The sequence below is a fragment of the Lissotriton vulgaris genome, chromosome 3_1 (assembly GCF_964263255.1).
Source record: "Lissotriton vulgaris chromosome 3_1, aLisVul1.2, whole genome shotgun sequence".
NCBI lineage: Eukaryota > Metazoa > Chordata > Amphibia > Caudata > Salamandridae > Lissotriton > Lissotriton vulgaris.
Window position 1 is genome coordinate 857362144 of NC_141689.1, and position 20096 is coordinate 857382239.

Below are 20096 nucleotides of genomic sequence, written 5' to 3' on the forward strand. Positions count from 1 at the left end.
TGCCCCTCACACTGAAAGCAGAAGCCAGAAGTACACCCAACAAGTACTCAGAGACTGAAAGCAGTTATGTAAAGCCCCCCCTGGCCTGAGAAGACAAAAGAATTGGTGTATAAAAGTAGGAGCCCTGCTCCTTGTAAATCAGAATCCTGTTTTACCACAAAGGGCCTCTGCCCGACTAGAAGGAGAAGAGACGCTGGAAGGACTGGCCTGCTGCTTGCCTTGCTGAGAAAGGAGAGGAGAAGACTTGCTTTAAAGACTTTGCTGCTTTGTGCTTTAAACATTCTCCAAGGGCTTGATTGAGCTTGCCCCCTGAACTGAACCCCAGGACCAGTGGGTTCTCCTGTGCTTTGGCTCGTCCCCTGCCTGAGGCAGAGTATTTCCTCCCGCCGGAGGTGAAATCTGCCCCCTCTCGCCCCCTCCTAGGGCCGTGGTACTCGGGAGCCAGCCTGCCCTCTTGCCCTTGAGAGCCTCGCTCCACCCGGAGTCGCTCTCTGCCCCAGGGCTAAGGCCGGCCGCTCCTCTACCCATGCCTGTCCTAACGGAGCGCCTGAGCGCGATTTTGACCCCTCCCGCCGGAATCCCGGGGACGTGAGCCATCTGTAGCCTGGACGGCCGCCCGTGCATTGCCTTTGCACCCGGCCGCCCCGCTGTGCTCTGCCCCCCCAGGAGAGGCCGCGCCGCACTGTGAAGGGAGCCCCCTCGCTGTACCGTCGGTACTGAGGGCCCCCGTGCTGCGTGTCACCCCCGGAGATCCTCCGCTGTCAAAAGGGATCCCAAAGTGCTCACCGGACCGAGTCGCGATGCCTGTGCCGATTCGGCCCAACCCCAAGAGGAAGAAGTGTCCGTGTGCTTTTGAATCACCCTGGGCTAGGGGCCCGCAGCGTTTGTTTTCCCCTTCGCTCCTGCCTACAAGTGATCCAGGCACTCTGATCAGCTGTGGTGCGAGCCGCCCTCTCCAGCTGACTCGCACCGCTCTGTGTGCCTCTGCCTGCAGTGCCTCTCTGTGAGCGCCGCTCTGTGCTGTGAGAGCGCTCCAGCCCCTCCCGTCGGAATTTGACGAGAGCCGGGAAGGGGAGGCCGCAGGCTGCAATCCGAGCCCCTGCCAGAAGGGCTGGGGCTGCGCTGGGTTCTTTGGCCTTCCCTCCTCCTTGGCAGCTCTGAGGTCGGCGCTCCATGCCCCCCCCCACACCCCCCTCCGTGTGAGTCCCGCAGACCAGGGGGGCCGTACGCTCCCAGAGACCCGGCCGGGCCGAACGTGCCCCACGCGGGAAGCGTGAGTTTTGACAGGTCGGGCCCGGATCTCGGCCTGGAACGGACTAAAAGCGTCAAGGAGCCCATGGGCAGTCGTAAGAAGGGTAAAAGGGAGCATTGTGGAGTGGAGCATCCCACAGGGACTCAGAGAACTGTCCCAAAGTAACTTGAACCACAAGTAACATTTCTTTTAAAGACTGAGAGAAACATTGAAGTTAAGAAATCTCCATTTGAACTACAACTAAGGATAAAAGTGCCTATTTACAATCTGTGGTGCTACAAAAACGTTATTTGGTCTTGTGATAAGTCTGCTGAGATGCATATATATATATTTTTACATAAAGAAGCGTATTTTTTATATATACTTCCAGCCTGGTGCCCATTTGTGGGGGGATTGGTACATTTTACTGTGTGAGTGATTTACAAATGCTTAACTGAATAACGCCTGAAGAATAGCCTTGGCTGCTCACGCCACGCACCTAGAGGGTGAGCAAGGGTAATTCTAAGGGGTCATCCTTCGCCCTGACTTAGAGGAGAGGGTCCCTGCTTGTCACAAGTGCATACTTGCGCCAACCAGGGACCCCCAATTCTAACAAACATCTTCCTGACCAATATAAGGCGCAGGCAAACAACCTTATACAAGAAGGCAAGTTAATTTCAAATGCCTCAATCAAGTGTGCACTTGATGTAGCAGACACTGCACCTAGAGCTGTAAACACTAGTGTCCTACTTAGACGTCATGTGTGGCTACGCATTTCAGGATTTACGCAGGAAGTGCAAACTACCATCTTAAATTAGCCATTCAACCAAATCAATTGTTTGGACCAGAGGTAGACACAGCACTTGAGAAAATGAAAAAAGATACAGATACAGCCAAATCTATAGGAGCTTTTTCAATCCACACAGGCTAGAAGCTCCTTTTGTCGCTCCTTCTATAGAGGAGGCTCCAAACAAACTGGAGCAGATAATACAGCTTCCTTCAAATCCAATACAGAGGCATCCTCCAGTAAAGGATATTTTAGAGGAGGCTATAGAGGCAACAACAATAAAGGAAGAGGTAGAGGTAACAACAATAATCAAACCTCTTCCACCACAAAACAGTGACTTCCCTCTGCTCCCCCAACAGCACTCCACTCCTGTGGGGGGGCAGACTAACACAGTTCCTACCTGTCAGATGGGTAACACAAATTAACCAGTATGGCTACTGCCTCGAACTTACAGCCACCCCTCCACACAAACCACCCAGGCAGCGTCCAATGTCTGCAGAACATCTTGCGCTGCTCAAACAAGAAGTACTATCACTTCTTCAAAAGAACGCAATAGAAATAGTTCCTTTACAACATCAAGGAACCGCGGTTTACTCGCTATATTTTCTAATACCCAAAAAGGACTGGACACTAAGACTAATTCTCGCAACAAGGCAGTCTTCCTTACAACACTGGATCTAAAAGACACCCACTTCCACATTCCTATACATCCTTCTCTCAGGAAGTATATAAAGTTTGTACTGGAAAGACCGCATTATCAATTCAAAGTCCTTCCATTCGGGGTAACAACTGCACCAAGAGTGTTCACAAAGTGCCTAGCAGTAGTAGCAGCACATCTCAGAAGACAACAAATACATGTCTTCCTTTATCTAGACGATTGGCTCATAAAAGCCAAATCATTCAATCAGTGTGTTCAACACACACATCAAACAATTCAAACATTGCACTACTTAGGGTTCACAATCAACTACATCAAGTCGCACCTACAGCCCTCTCATGTACATCAATATTTAGGGGCTACAATAAACACCTCTACAGCTCTAGCGTATCCCAGTCTAGCAAGGATACAGAGCATTCAAGCCTTAGTCACAAAGGTCCAACATCAACACTCTCCCTGCCAGAGTGTTTATGAGACTAATAGGCATGATGTCATCTTGCATCTTCATTTTACCATATGCAAGACTGCAAATGCGTCCGTTACAGGAATGTCTAGCACAACAGTGGAATCAGGCTCAAGGACAACTATCAGACCTCATAGTGATTTGACCCTGGTTCCCTCCTACCATTTCTGCTTTCTCATGCTACATTAACATGCCTAAAGAGTCAACATTAAAAAAAATCGCTCTACTACGATTGTCCCAAGAAAGAATGAGAATAGTTCAGAATCTTACTTTATGATACAGTAAGTCTTTATATTACCTCTGGAACAAACCTATGTTGTCTTTGCTGAAAGTTCTGCTGCTTCATCTTGTACCAATCCAGAAAAGGAAGTGAAGTATATCTTGCTATGGGTCACATAGCATGTCTCACTCCATCTATCTCAGCCAAATGCTGATGTAGCGATTTTGGGTTGGAAATGAGGAATAAAATGTCTTGCATGAGGTCTTTCTTTCCTTTATTCAGTCACTGGTACGCCTGTGAGTGCCAGGCATGCTTAATTGTTTTATCTGATAGAGACTACTAACTGCAGATTCCTTAACGTAGAATTATCCCCAGGCGTGAGACTGGATCTGGAAATTTTTTGTTCGAGGCATATAAGCTGCAGATCTCACACTTGACATTAGATCGCCATCTGGTGTTGGGCTCGGATGCTTGCAGGTTGTTGTTGTCTTGGAAGTAGGCTTTGTAGTCACGAGATAGGTGAATCCTCCCTTGGACGATAGTGCACATGGGCATCGACTCCATCCTTAGATTGTTTTTTTCCGCCATTGAGTTAGGATGTAACTTTTGCGCTCCAGTTCGAAATCTACATTTCAAACTACTTTGACGCGAAAAACTTCCATAACTCTTCGGATTGACTTCGAACATCTATACTTTTTTTATTTAAATAACATTTTATTGAAATAAACCTAGAGCAATATCAGTGACACAATCACAAAGTGACATAATAACATAATATGGTGAGCAGTAGCAGTGGAGACATTTAGTATCAGCTTGAGCCTTATCATAAGGTTCTGTTTCTGTACATAGCCATGTCATTCGTAGGGGAGCTGCAGATCTCCCCCCTGTAGACATTCCAGTGGCCCCATTTCTTGTCCCATTTTTTGGGGCATCCCGAGTCTTAGAAACAGTTTTTTCAGCGATCATAGACCTGTCCATTTCCGCCACACAAACCACTATCAGAGGACGGTCAGGGGCCCCCCAGTGCATCGCTATCAAACGTTTTATGAGAAGACATCCAAGAGCCAGCCATTGGTACCCAATTTCCGTCAAATCTGTCACCTCCCAGACATTAAGGATCCCGCCCTTGGGTGACAGTGGGATTGGTTTCTCCAGCGCCTCCGTCATTTTCCTGGCCGCCCCTCTCCACAGGATCTGAATCACCGGGCATTCCCAAAAGGTGTGATAAAAGGTGCCCGGCATGCTACATCCGCTTAAACATAGATCATCACGGCGTCGGCCAACTTGGCCAGCAACGGACCAGACATGTATGTTCTGTGTAGAATTTTTAAATTGTATCAGGCGGAAGCGATGATTGATCGCTGTCTCTCGCGGGGACATCAATGCTGTGAGCCAGTCTTCATCTTCCAGTTGTCCTATATCACCCTCCCATTTGTTGTGTAGGGCTTGGAATGAATCAGGCAGATGATTGCATAGTTTACGGTATGTGCATGAGATTGCCTTAGACAAAAGGGGTTCGTAGAGCAGTCTGTCTTCGAGAGGTGAGGCCTCGGGGAGGGAAAAGAGGTCAGGTATATTCGTAAGAATGGCATGTTTGATTTGCAGGTAGCGAAAAGTTTCCCCCTGGGTGAGTGCATATTTTGTCTGGAGGTCGGAGAAGGTTAAGAGTTTTCCTTTAAAGATCAAATCCCCTAGTGTGGAAATGCCAATGGTGTCCCATTTGTCAAAACCTTGTTGGTAACACAAGGAGCTTAGTTTGTGTGAGGGCCACAGTGGGGTGGCTTTGGGGAATTTATGAGACCACCCCAGGGCCTTAGTAGCTTTATGCCAAAGTGCTGTTGTCTGCGCCATTGGGCCCACATAGCGACCGCAAATAGGCTTACTATACAGTGCCCCTAGTTAACCCTCCCGTCCCGTCTGATATCTTTCCAGGAGAAATGCTGGGTTATCAGGTGATCCATGAATCCAGTGATTTGTGGCCACTAGTTGAGTCGTCCGATAATATAGGCGCATGTCGGGTAGGTCAATGCCACCATCATACCAACCTTTGGTGAGCTTACGAAGGGCAATACGAGGCGCCCCTCCACCCCACAGTAAAAGGCGTATATCTCCTTCCAATGTGTTAAAATAGGATTCTTTGATGGAAAATAGGCAATTCTGGAACACGTATAGGAATCGCAGGAGCGCTAACATTTTAAACAGGGCTGCCCTGCCAATGAGGGACAAAGCAATGTTCTCCAGTGGGAGACATCATCGCGGAGTCGTTGCAATGGGCCCAGAAGATTACGATCATAGAACAGTTTGGGGTCGGAAGTGACCAAGATGCCTAGATATTTAAAACGGTCAAGGGCCAACGTGATGGAACACCCCCGTGGTAGGGAGGGCGACGGACCATGCAGGACATACATCAACGATTTAGACCAATTTATGGAATAGCCAGAATACTTCCCGAAATTTGTTAGGACATGGAGCAAGTGAGTGACGGATGTTTTAGGGGAGGCCACGTAGACTAATATATCTGCATAGAGGGAGATTTTATCGATCGTATCGTCCCTCCATTTGAGACCCCGGATAGAGGCATCAGTACGGATCCAGTGGGTCAGCGGTTCTAAAGTAAGGGCAAATAACAGTGGTGACAGGAGGCAGCCCTTCCTGGTCCCCCTATGCAGTGAGAATTATCGGGACGTATGATTATTAACTTGCACTTGTCCCCGTATATCGGTATATAACAATCTGATCTATTGAATAAAGTTGTGTCCGAATCCAAATCACTTTAGAACTTCAAAGAGATAGGACCATTCGATTGAGTCGAATGCCATTGTGGTGTCAAGTGAGAGGATTGCGGCCTCCTCCCGTATAAAGGACTGTCTGCCCATAACGTTATTCACCCTTCGGAGATTCAAGGCAGTATTATGGTCTGGGAGTAATCCGGACATATCAGCATGAATCAGCGAGGGGGGGAACAGTGAGAAGGCGAGTCGTCAAAAGTTTGATAGGACTTTAGCTTCTGAACTGATCAAAGAAATCGGCCTATAGGATCCGCATTCCGTGGTCGGTTTATTTGGCTTGTGAATAACCACAATGGAAGCAAACCTCTGATCGAGGGGTAGTGTGCCACTCTCTCTGCTTTTTTCAAATATGTTTTTAAGGTGAGGTGTTATGCCAAGGGCCACGCCCTTATGGAATTCAATGGGAATTCCATTAGGCCCCTTGGCCTTACCTGACTTAATGGAAAAGATAGCGTCATTAACTTCTTCCGACGTAATATCTACCTCTAGACAGACCCTCCAGGATTTCGCGATTTGCAAAAAAGTTGCGAAATCGGCAATTTTGTGAAAATGCCGCGATTTTTTTCAAAACTGCCCGCGGAATTTGCATTTTAGCCCCACGTGGCAGAATTTTGTGCTTCCCCAGTCGCTATTTTTCTCTTTACGCCACAGTCTCCTCTCCAATTCCATGTAGTTAGAGATACTAGGCCTGAGTACGCTCTGCCCTCCCCCCACCCATCCCCTTGCCCTTCTATAGAACGATCCTCACTCCAGCCCACCCCTTAAATCGTTCTCCTCCTGCCATAGATAGGACATCCACAGCTTCAATCACACTGTGTGCAGGCCACAAGTCTCTCCCTCCTACAGGCTCCAACTGATATTCAGACGTCCGTTTGTGTGCCATGACACACTGCACACTGAATACATTTTAATTTCCTATCTTCTTTCTTTGTCACAGATCAACTGCACACTGTGTACATTTTAATTTCCTATCTTCTTTCTATGTCACAGATCAACATTCAGGAGTCACGTGTCTGCCGACGTCCAATATCTGCATACTCCTGGCAATGCTGTGCAGGGTTGGGTGAGACATGTGCAGACAGACCCTTGAGCAGTACAGGACAGGAGGTGGTGGTGGGGGCTGGCTCTTTAAAACTCTGTGGTCCCTCCAATCTCGTGGGGGTTCAGCAGCAAGGACACTGCAGCCTGGCCTTTGAATCTCAGTGTTCGGCAAATATGAACCTGCAAAACGGTGCAGTTCAGCTGAGGGCTCACGTAAGAGTGTCACAGCAGTGCACAGGCTACACTCACGTAATTTACAGTATCCCACGATTACCAGTTGAATCCCAAGGAATGTGGAATAACAAAAGAGTGGATACAGGTTTACCGAGTAAACATGCGCATGTAAACCCTCATTCTTCAGGGTTTGACACCTTCCGGGTAAATGGAAAGGGGGGGGGGGGGGTTTGGGGATGTGGTGAGGGAGGGGTCTGGGGCAGCACAGGTTTGCTGTAGGGAGGGGGCAGGAGGGGGTAATCCACACTCCCTGCGTGTCGTAGGAGATTCGACAGGGGTTCAACTGGGCTTTTTGCATCCGTACCCCCTACCCGACCCGTAAGCAATATTACCCGTCGTTTTTTCTGGCCAATAAAATCCGTTCGATTTTCACGGTTGCCACTCAATACAGGTGTGGAAACAGTAGTGTAGAAAAGATGCCATAAGCCTTGGTGGAAGCAGGGAAAAGGGCCCTTTTCACTGCTGTAGAGGTGGGAAAATACAGCACTGTGGGGATTCAATGAGCCCTCAGGTCTCTGGGCCCCAGAGACTCTGCACCTGCTGCACCTACGGTAATTAAGTCCATGTGGTAACACTAATACAGTCATGATCAGGCAGAGTGGTATCCCATCAGGGGATTACCACCGTCCCTGACTCCTAATCGGAGCCATGAGGCAGATAACTGCTCATATTAGTGTTTCAGAATCAGGCAGCATGCTTCAAGGCGCGCTGGCACTTTATGTGGCACAGCTGCTAGCCTCCCAAAGCATTCTGGTACTTGTAGTGCTTAATGTGCTCAGCCAAACAAGACAGCTGATTAATCCGACTGCCCTAATATTGGTCACCACATACCTCTGCTATACTCAACACAAAGGCATACAACTGGGTCTCAATGGGGGTGATGGTGTCTGGACTTGGGTAAACAGGGCATGTGCTGCATCACCATTTAGTCACCGGGTGGCACCTTAACTACACAGTGTTCATATGATGCACTAATAGCACTCTGATGTATGACCCTTTTAGCTTTTGCAGCACCCCAGGTGTTGTCCTGCATCGGTAACAGCACAGATGGGGGCATTCTCACTACACAAACACTGTAAGCATGCCTATTACACATTTGTATACTCTGCTAAATCAGTTTACATTGATTTAAGGCTGAAAAGGAATGATTACAAGTTTACTAAAGTGGCGCAAAATGCCGCTAACTTTCTGTTTTTGTGCCGCTAAATTTTCATTTTTGTGCTGCTAAATTTGCAAATCTATGCCGCAATATCCTGGGGGAGTCTTTCTAGAGCGTCCCTGTCGGCCTCGGAGAGAGTGGGCAGGTGCATCTCTTCTAGGAGTTGCCGAGAGTCTGCAGCAGTATATTGTGCTCTGGCCGTATATATCTGCTCTAGGTGGTCAGCAAAGACGTCGGCCACCTTTTTGAGGATCTGTCCCATCGGGGTGAACTATCAGCGGGACCCATCTTGATCCCTGATCCCGGCGTTCCAACCATGCCAGCATTTTCCCGGCGCAATCTCCCAATTCATAAATCCGGTGGTGGGTCTGAAGAAGCCTGGCCCGTGCTATCTCTGAGGCCAGGGCCTTATATTCAAGTTGTTTTGTGTGGAGGTGGCAAGCGGTATCCTCGGAGGGATTGGAATTATGTGTTGACTCAAGGCAGAGTAAATCTGCCTCAGCCTGGAGTATTTGTTTGTTATGTTTGATAAATATCCTATTTTGAGAGCCAGTGCCCTTCCCTTGAGGATGGCCTTGTATGCCTCCCATATCGTAACCGACGAATGAACGGATCCAACGTTTTCAGCTAAATAAAGGTCTGTGTGTTTGATCAGGTCTTCTTTGATGTCCGGGATCTTAAGGATCCATGGAGAAATGATGATCGGTCCCCGATCGAACTGATGGTGGTAGGAACTCTGTGCTGAGGGGGGAATGGTCGGAAATACCTCTGGGGAGACCCTTCATATTTCTGAATTGGCTGATGTTCGTAGAGGGACAGAAGAAATAGTCAATTGGGGACAGACTGTTGTGGGCATTGGAGTAGTGCGTATAGTGAGAAGTGTCTGGATGTAATGTTCGCCATAGGTCTGCGAGTCCCAGTGCCCATGTGAAATCTGCAAGTTCAGATTCTGCCCTGTTGGAGCGTCTTTGGGGATGTCGATCTAGCTGGTCATTCATTGTCATGTTGAAATCCCCTCCCACGATCAGTGTGCCATGGGGGAGGTCTAGTATTATTTTGCTAAGGGCCTGCAGTGTCTCCCCACCCAATGCTGGCGGAAAGTAGACGAAACTACGTTTAGTGGCTGACCTTCCCAGGTGGCTTCCAGGACCGCAAATCGTCCTTGTGGGTCCGCCCAAGTGTTGGTAGGAATAAGTGTCAGTTTATTTTTCTTCTTAACGAGGATACCCATCCCTCTGGACCCAGATGTGAACCCTGCATGTATCAGTAATTTCTACCCCCTGCGTTGAAGTGCCCGACAACAGCTACCCACTAGGTGTGTTTCTTGCAGTAATACCAGGTCGGGTGCGTGGCGTCTTAGAAATTGTAGGACTAACCCCCTTTTGATTTTGTTGCCAAGGCCATTGACATTCCATGTCATGATCCTTAGTGTTCTGTCAAGATTCTTCGCCATCGTAGTGTTTGCAACATAGGCAAGGCGGATGAAATGTCACGCGATGTAGCCTTCCTGTGGAAGGGGTAAACATAATGAAAGGTACCCAGTGGGATATCCCACAGGAGGATCGGGTTTTTTATGGCATGGAACAGTACAGTCCCTCAGACCTAGACAGTGTCGCCGGCATGGCTCAAAATTGCAAGCTGCTCTGCATACAAAAAAATACATAAACCACACAAACCCCAACACAACCCCTCTCCCCTTAATACCCCCTCCCTGCTTCCCTGCCCGCGGACTTGAAATTATCCACACCCCAACTAGGCAGAGTGCCTGTCGCCCACCCAACCATTCACGGGATACCTGGTAGGTCGCCGTGCCAATCGCCGTCGCGCAGATTAATAGTAAATAAACAAAAAGTATTTAAGAACATACCAGTACAGGGCGCACGATAGCAGTGAACATATGTAACTAAGTAAGGTCACCCAACTCCCCTCGGGCCCAAACGGACATATGTGGAGATTCCAGCAGGGTCCCAGGCCACAGCACAGCGTCCAGAGTTGGAAAGGCAAAGGGAGCACCTGGTGGCGAAAATCTAGTCCTGTACGCCCTCTGCATAGGACGTGAGATTGGGGGGGGGGGGAGAATTTCCGGTTATACTACAGTCCGGGCGCTCTATCCTGACTCTCGGAGTGCCCCGGAGGCTGGTGTGGAGGAGAAAATCCCTAGGCTCCGCTATTCCGCCCGCATCTAAAATGACGGTGAGCACCGGGGCGGCCACAAGCCCGGGGTCCCACAGATATAGCGGTGCGGCAAGGCCCCGTCGTCAGTCGTCACTTCCGCCTGGTAGGCCTCGAAGCCGGGGCACTCGAGTAATTAGTCCCCAGTCCGGAGGTCTCCGACTTTACCTCTCCCTTGTCACCAAAGGCAGCAGTCAGCGGTTGGGTCCCCCTCCGGAGGGGGCCCGACGGCCCTCCGCTGCCTGGATCTGGCGGTCCAGCGGTGCTCAGCAGGTCCCGTGCCTAGGGCGTCAGGAGCGGTCTCCGGTGCTCGCCGTCATTTTAGATGCGGGCGGAATAGCACGGTTTAATTCTGTTACAGGAAACCCATAAAGAATTTACAACATTTGGGAGGAGTTGGGGCAGTGGCATTCTCTGCTCCTCAGCAGACAATAAAAAGGGTGGCGTAGTCACCTTGCTCAGAAAAAAATTCAGGCTTGCCCATAGAATCGCACATAACAGATAAGAGTAGATGGATTTTGTCAAAGCTTTCCAAAAACTCTAACTGCTTCCACGTTCTTAGGTATATGGCCCAAAATCAGACGACCAAGAATTTCCGGACTCCCTGTCCCCTCCTCTAAATCAGATCCCGAGCAAAGATCTTATTATTCTGGGCGGCGACCATATTTTCTCCTGGATGTGACCACTGACAATCTAAGTCTCCCCTACAGTCCTCTAGGTCCCACAAATCACTCCACAAACTATGCTCCAGATTTGGCCTCCATGATACCTGGATATTACAATACCCTAACACTAGGGATTATACCTTTTTCTCCAGCCCACACAAATCCTGCTCCAGGATTGATTACCTGCTGATTTCTAAAGATCACATTCACTTAATAGACCAGGCAAACATACTCTCAAGATTAGTCTCTGACCATTCTGCTGTTATTCTATCTCTCACAGGCTCAAGTACAAGAACCCCTAACAATCTTTGGAGATTCAATGATGAGTCGACTAAGGACACTACATCCAGGGACGTCATTAAAAAAGACCATAAGGAATTCCCTGAAAGAAAATGAACCCTCTCATTCCTCCCACCCTGTACATTTGGGACGCACTCAAGGCCACTGTCAGGGGTGCTCTAATCGACGTTCAGTCCAAAATAAATAAAGCCCATAAAGACCTAGGGGAACTGGAAATGCATACTAAATCACTAGAGGGTGCCCATATCTCCGATTCAGTTGCCTAAACCCCTCCACTCTCACCAAGAAAAAATATGAATCCAATAGAATCCTGAGTGAGAGTGCTAGGGTCTATATTAATAAATATAAAAGCCTAAGGCTGTGTGAGACAAACAAAGCCGGTACATTTTAAGTGTCCTATTTACAACACTAGCCGATCCCCAAAGGTATTAATTATCTCAAAGATGAAGCGAATGTCACCAGCACCAACTCTGAAAAATCTTTAGACTTTCACAGAGACTTCTACCAATCCCTCTACAAATATGACTCCAATGCTCTGGAGAGACTTGTAAAGTTTACTTAAAGTATTCCCCTACCTCCTATCACCGACCAAGAAAAGCTGGAATTCAGTTCCCAGATTACTACTGAAGAGCTAGATTTGGCCATCAAATCACTACAAACCACATAAAGCCCCAGGTCCGAATGGCTACACAGCTACCTTCTATAAAACATTCGCCCTATCCTCAAACCAACTCTGTTGGACCTTTACCACCATGTTGTAGACTCAAGCGTTCTATCTGGTACAACCAGTGAGGCCACCATAGTGGTAATTCCAGAAAATGGCAAGGTCTAAACGTTGGTGAAAAATTACAGACCAATCTCCTTAATTAATTTGGATGCAAAGATGTACGCCAAAATACTTTGCAATGCACTTGAACCATCCCTGCCACTGCTGATTGACTGAACACAAGTGGGATTTATGAACAATAGGCTATCCAATGATTATACTCCCCTCCTATGCCACATCATCAGGTTAGGCAAATCTGCGACCACCGAAATAGTAGTGGTTACCCTAGATGCTGAAAAAGCGTACAATATGGTAACCTGGACGTTTCTCCGTGAGTCCATTTTGCAAGAAACTTTAGGTGAAACCTTTACAAAAATGGTCCTGGTTCTTCATAGTGGTCCCTTGCCCAAACTGAGATCCGTCAGTCCACTGTACCCTACCTATAATTTAGAAAGAGGTAGTAGGCAGGGCTACCCCCTTTCTCCTTCCCTATTTATACTGAGCCTGCAGCCCCTACTCCACAAGATTAGAACAAATCCTTCCATCACTGGCATTTCCATACTTTAATGAAGATAACAGCTTATGCTGACTGTTTTAAATATGACCGAAAATGCACCCCAACCTCCTTACTGTTGACAACAGACGAATACGTCGGAGTTACAAATTATAAACTTAACAGGGAGAAGTCTGATATCCTGGGCCTGAAAAAACTCTGCACCGGTGATCTCTTCAAAGCTACAGGACAGTCCTGGCAACCACATTTTATAAAATACTTCGGCATGAATTTAACTCTGCCTGCCTCCTGCATCTTTCTGGTAACACATGCCCATTGGCATATGCAGGCTTTGCAGTGGGGCCTGAAGTCCCAGTAAGCGCAGCATTAGGGGAATCTTGCCAACCTTGTCCAGATATCGGAGTGAATGGCAAAAGACCTGCACTGGTGGCTTGAAACCGTGACTGAGTCAACGACAGGCCACTCTCCCTTCTCCACCAAAAGCTGAATGTAGTGACAGATGCGTCACTCCTGGGCTGGGGCAACCATCTGGGGGAGGTGAAGATCAGTTCTGGTCTCCGACAGAATCTCTGCTCCACATAAACCTGTTTGAGTTGAGAGCAGACTAACTGGCATTGAAAGCCTTTCTTCCTTCCATCAAGGTAAGGCTGATTTAGGTGTTCACGGACACTACCACCGCCATGTGGTACTCCAACCAGCAGACGGGGTGGGGTCGTGGCCCCTTGCCAAGAGGTCCAGTGTCTCTTGATATGGCTGGAATGTCAGCATTTCACTGGTGGTTCAACATGTGGTGGGCTCTCTGAATGCCAGAGGGGATGAACTAGGCAGTCGATGCCTAGCTGATCACGAATGCCCCACCTCCATCTGGAGGGTGTGCAAGGTCCTTTCAGAGATTGGGCAGAACCTTGGTTAGTTATATTTGCCAGTGCCGGAAACACACAATGTTAGCACTTCTGCGCACTGGAGTTTCCAAGGTAGCTCTCGCTCCGACCTGTCCTCTTGAGTGGCACTCAGGCCTCCTGTCCACTTTTCAGCCTAAACCACTCCTGCCCAGAGGGCTCATGAAGATCAGTCACAACAGGGTCCAAATCATTCTGGTGGCTTTGTTATGAACGGGAGTATGGCACCCAAACTCATGAACATCGGTCCTCCGATGGAAGATCTACTGCCGCAGCAAGAGGGCAGGCTCCTGCACCCGAATATGTGCATGCTCTGCCTTTATGCATGGAGATTGAGCAGCGAAAGTTGGCAGGTTGAAGTCATTCTGGCAGCCAGGCGTCCCTCAACCAAGACAGTATAGGCGAATATATGATGTTACTTAGCATACCGTTACTCCACAGGTATTTATTTTGAAGTTTTTACTTCGCAAATACCATTACTTCGCAAATATATTAAAAATGCTTTTACTTCGCAGTTATTTATTACACATACCGTTACAACACGTTATTGGTACTTTAAAACAAAAAATGTATCGTAATAGTTACCTATCCCATGGCACGCACCCTGAACCCTAAAAATACCCCCTACACCCCAAACCCCTATCTCACCCCGACCCCTAAAAATATCCCAGCACCACAAAACCTAAACACACCCTGAAACCCAAAAATACCCCAGCACCCCAAAACCTTTAACGCACACTGAACCCTAAAAATACCTGACACCCCTACACCCTAACCCCCTGATACCTAAATATACCCCTGCACCCCCAAAATACCCCAAAACCTTAAACGCAACCGAAACCCTCAAAATACCCCATGCACCCCAAAACCCACCCTGACCCCTAAAATTACCCCAGCACCCCAAAACCTTAAACGCACCCTGAACCCTAAAACTACCCCTACCCCCAAAACCATATCCCACCCTGACCACTAAAAATATCCCAGCACCCAAAACCTAAACGCACCCTGAACTCTAAAAATACCCCCTACACCCCAAAACCCTAACCCACCCTGACCCCTAAAAATACCCCTGTACCCCAAAACTTTAATTTGCACAGTAACTCCATTATGTGTAGTAAATGCATGCTAAGTAATGGCATCTGCGAACTAAAATATGCGTAGTAATGATAATACCAAGTAATGACCGCGTAGGAAAGGTGGAATACCGTATAGGTGCCGTTGGAACAACATTTTGGCTTGGTGTATTTCCACAAATGTTGATTCCCTTTCTGCAACAATCTGATGTTTTGTTGGTGGTTCTCTCGTTAGCCCAGCAAGGCTTTGCTTTGGGCACAGTTAAAGGGTAGCTTTCAGCCATATCGGTGTTATTGTGGTTGCTTGATCAGCCCTCCCTGTTCATGTCACCTATTGTGACTCGTTTTCTAAAAGAACTACAGCAGATGTTCCCTCCAAAACCCTTAATCATGCTCTAGTGGGACTTGAACCTACTTTTCACCTTCTCAATTTGCTCGCCCTTTAGGCACAATTGCCCTCTATGCCTGTTGATTAAAAGAACAGCCATTCAAGTGGCCAATATGTCGGACAGTAGGGTTAGTGAGCTGCAAGCACTTTCTGTGCACCATCTTTACACAACTTTTTCCCCCCAGACAAACTGGTTTTGAGAACACATGCCTCTTTTCTGCCAAAAGTGGTAACCCCTTTGCTCGGCCTCATGCTTCTATAGACCCAAAAAGAGCATTGTAGTTCTACATTAATTGAACCAGAGAGCTCTTGGTGGCCAATCTGCTCTTTGTAGGGGGCGAAGAAGAGGAGGCCATGCAGACACGGTGCTTTTCACTATGGATTGTGCCCTTGTGAGAAAGTGCCATCTTTCTTTCATTGGTATGCCCCCACTTTTTTCTGAACTGCTGATGTGCTTTGACTGATTGTGCCCTGGGTTCCTGCCAACCAGGTACCTAGGGCCTGTGCTCCTTCCCTAAAACTGTATTGAAACTAAAACAAAATTGGCATCTCTGGCCACTTATCAGCCCCTAGTAAATGGTACCCTGAGAAGACACCCTGAGGACTGCAGCACTTATTGTGCCACCCTCAGGGGCACTGTACCCTGACACCCGCACACTGCCTTTGCAGGGTTAGTGTCTAAGTACAGAACTAAACAAAAAGTCGACATGGCACCCCCCAGAACCCACTGCCCTGTCATACTTCAGTCACCCCTCTAGCTGGGTGCCCTATGCCACAGGTGTGGGCACAGGTGCATGAGCCCTGTGCCCCTACAGTACCCAGGGCCATTCTTGGGCACTGTAAGTGCAGTGATGCCATTAAGAATATATGGTGCTGGGAGGTTGTCATTACGAACTCCACAGCACCATAATGGCTACACTGAAGACTGACAAGTTTGGTACCAAACTTCTCAGCACATTAAACCCGCACTGATGCCAGTGTGGGATTTAATGTAAAATGCAGCTGAGGGCATCTTAGAGATGCCCCCTGAAAACCTAACCTACAATCCATGTATGGCTGAGTGGCTGCAGAGGCTGCCACACAGCAGACATGTTGCTGGACCCCTGGGTGGAGAGCCCCCCGCTCTCCTGGGCCTGCACCAATGCGAGGTCCTGGGCGAGGTGCTAGGTCTCCTCCCCCGGGATGGACAGGAGGTAGCTTTAAAGGCATGCCGCCTCTGTGAGTTTCTCCAGATGATTTGCTGTACCCAGCAACTGTTCCCCACTAGTCCTGGCCTCTACTCTGGCGGGAAGACTGGCGGGAAAAACTGTCACGAAGGGGGGTGTGCCAGCCTGTGCCAACCCCACCCCTCAGGTGGGGGAGACGAGGTGAAGCACGACCCCGGGGTTCCGGCCATCTTGAATATGGGGAGCCCTGCCCAATCACAGCTAGGCTCCTGCCCCACTCCCACACGAGAGGAGCAGGCTAGGGGGTGTACCCACCCCAGGCAGGGACCTATTGGTCCCAGCCCTTGCCCTACCTGCAACACCCCTAAATTCAGTATTTAGGGGCTCCCTGAACCTTCCTTCCTCAGATCCCGAGAAGAAAAGAAGAAAGATCAAGAAGAAGGCCCGCCGTGCAGCTGCTAACAGGATGACAGCTACTGACTTGGACCCAGGCCTACCGGCCTGTCGACCCTGGAACCTGCTCCTGCCTAAATCCCGGCGACTCCTACGGACAGCAACCTTGGGACACCCAGAGGACCTGCCTGCCTTGACCCTCTTAAAGATTGGGACTCCCATCAGCATAGCCTCTGCTGCACCAACCCCCCTGGTGCCAGCCAGGAAGCTCCGGACCAGCCCACTCTGCACCAGCCGAGCCCGTGCCCGAGTGATCCAAGACCACGAGGACGTCCCCCCGGCGACTGGGACCCGAAGTCCAGTGCTCAAAGACCCTCCTCGATGAACCAGACGACGCCTGCAGACTCAGAATCAGGGGCCACCCCAACCGCGACCAGCTGAGGGTAAGCTTTTCTGACACCCAAAGACACCCCGGCGCCCTACAGCCCCCTGTGCCTCCCTTTGGGGCACTTACCTGCGCTCCAAGATCCCAACTTACCTCTCGAAGTGCTGCCCGCGCCTGGATAGTCTCCGCCTGAGCCTGCACCCTTTGTTCACTTTTTACCTTTCCCATTGGATAACATTGAGCGCCCGACGGCTCAAAAGCACCCTGCACCCAGCCGCCAGAGTACCGCTGGCTGTGCCACCTTTTCCCTGTCCTGCTTCCCCCTTTGCCCTGAGCAAGTGACCAGGAGCCCAGCTCCCACACTGCGGGGCCTGCTAGCCAGCAGCCACCAACTGGAGGCCCCTTGTCCCTCATTGGATAACATTGGGCCTAACTACCTCTGCACCCGGCCGCCCCTGCGCCGCTGAGGGTGAACCAACTGTACCTACCTGACCCTGGGGGACCCCTGAGTCTATGCCCAGAATCACAACTTCACCAGTCGAGTACTCACCTGGAAACCGGTAACTCACTTACCTGCCATTGGATAACATTGACTGGTTTGGAAACTTAAAATATTCATATAAAATCAACCGTATTCCCAAGTACTCACCTGTGATCAGGAGAGAAGCTAGTACTGTACCTTGTAGCCCAGTACTGACCGCAAAAGTAATCCTTACCGAGTTTACTAGTAACATGAATTTTCTCCATAGGAATCCATTGTCTGCTTTTCTATGAAATTTCTTCGAAGTGTCTACTTTTTGAAAACTTGAAATATTTTTTTAAAATCATACGAAATACTGAAACGAAATTAAGTTGAGACCCCAGTGCTGGACACAGGAGCCCAGTACTGGATTACCAAAGTAACAAGCTTGTACTTTACCTGCAACCTGAATTTTCTCCCATTGGATAACATTGCCAGATTTCTGTTGAAAAGTTTCGAAGTGTGAACTTTTAAAATAGCTTTATATTCCTGAAAAATCACTGCAATACATAAAACGTTTTTACTAAACAGTTTTCAGCTTAGACCCCATGACTGAATCTAGGAGCCAGTCCTGGAACTACCAAAATAATCTACAAAGTAATCAACAGTGTTTATATAAGAAAATCCCTTGAGCTCAATGCTAAATTGTTTGTAGAATTCTGTTGCCTACTGCAACCCATGTACCTATTGTGTTTACAAAGTTTATTGCTTTTCTGCAAAGTACTCCTCTGAGACCTCTCACATTGAGAACAGTATATGTTGATACCTGTTGGTTCTAGAATTAAAACCACTATATCTTTGATATAAAAACAATTGGCCTGGAGTTCAGTCTTTGAGTGTGTGAAACCTTTTGCTGACCGAGTGTGTACAACAAATGCTTTACACTGTCCTCTGGTACTGCCTTACTGCTCGACCAAGCTACCACTTTAGAGAGTAAGGTAACACCTGGCTTTAGCCTCCTGTTATACCTCTGGTGTTTGTGGACTCTATACACACTGTACCTTATTCTGGTCCAGTATATATAGAGCCACTTTCTCACAGCCCTGCCCAGCCCAAGAAGAAACCTTTTGATGGCTTGTGGGCTCGTTCCACCAGAGCCAAGGCTGTAACTACTGCATTTGGTTGTGGAGTCTATCCTGGACATCTTTCAGGCTGCAACGTGGGTATCTCTGTACAATTTTACGAAGCACTACTGCTTGGACAGTCGGGTAAGGAATCTGGCTGGAAGTCTCCGTCACATGAACAACCTTTAACTTCAGTAACCCCTTATCTGGTAGAGATAATATCTAACTGCATTTTCCTTAACCGATCCTCCCCACTCTGTGAACAGATGTCTCCACATAGGGTAATCCTTATGTCCTTTGACAATCCTTTGTCTGCACACTAGTACATCAGCATCCTTTGTGGCTTTGTGCTTCTGGCGTGGAAATATTGTGAAAGTAGCATCATACTAAGGGTGGCGCCTATAAAGGCACCATGCATGTCACTTCCAGTGCGGACAATGCAGAGCTGAAGACACCACCTATAGGCGCGCAAGCTCAAAGTTTCTGGATCCAGTCTGCCGCCTTCGGAAAATTCTAAGGTATGGAATCAGCGGCTAGATAGTCTCTACCTGATAAGGTGTTACCGTAGGTAAGTAGCTTGTTCTTCCGATGCTGAAGTAGAATCCTCCACAAAGCCCCCAACGGACATTGAGGCGAGGTGCCAAGAGGGTAAGTGAAGGTATGCTGACCAGAGCAATTTATGCGTAGTTATTGAAGGCAAGCAGGACACTTTTCTGTCAGGGTATGGAGACTAACATCTCCTTCAAGGGATTCCTCATGGAAACTTTGCATGCATCTGCAGCAGTGCAAAAGCACAGCATCAAGAGTAGCAGCATCCAAAACTGCTCCCTACCCAGAACAGCTACATGTGACTGAGATAAAAAAAAAAGGCATGCACTTCCTTCTCCAAACAGGGCAAGAGGGAAGTGAGGGGGGGCCAAGGTGCCAAGTATGTGACACACTCCCTTGGAGCTCTCATACGTTTGAAGTAAACCAGAGTGACACTGTAAATATTACTGAAGGCACCAAGACAGTCAGTGCTCTAACTGTGCCCCTCAGCACCAGCAGCTCCACTGTATGCCTCTGCTCCATGGTGTAACTATTGACATCCTCGTAAGTGAGCCTTCTGGTAGCACATGCATGAGACCATCATAACCACTGACCCCCACTTTTGCTTGAGAAGTGGTACAACCGCTTCAAGTCCTGTGATGTCTGCAGTAACATCCACTC

General features: G+C 48.5%; 1 protein-coding gene across 6 annotated transcripts in view; it reads left to right on the forward strand.

The window, feature by feature from the left end:
* The window catches only part of CDC14B (cell division cycle 14B), a 420083-nt gene that overhangs the window by 147098 nt on the left and 252889 nt on the right, over positions 1-20096 (forward strand). The gene's annotated exons all lie outside the window — the stretch shown is intronic.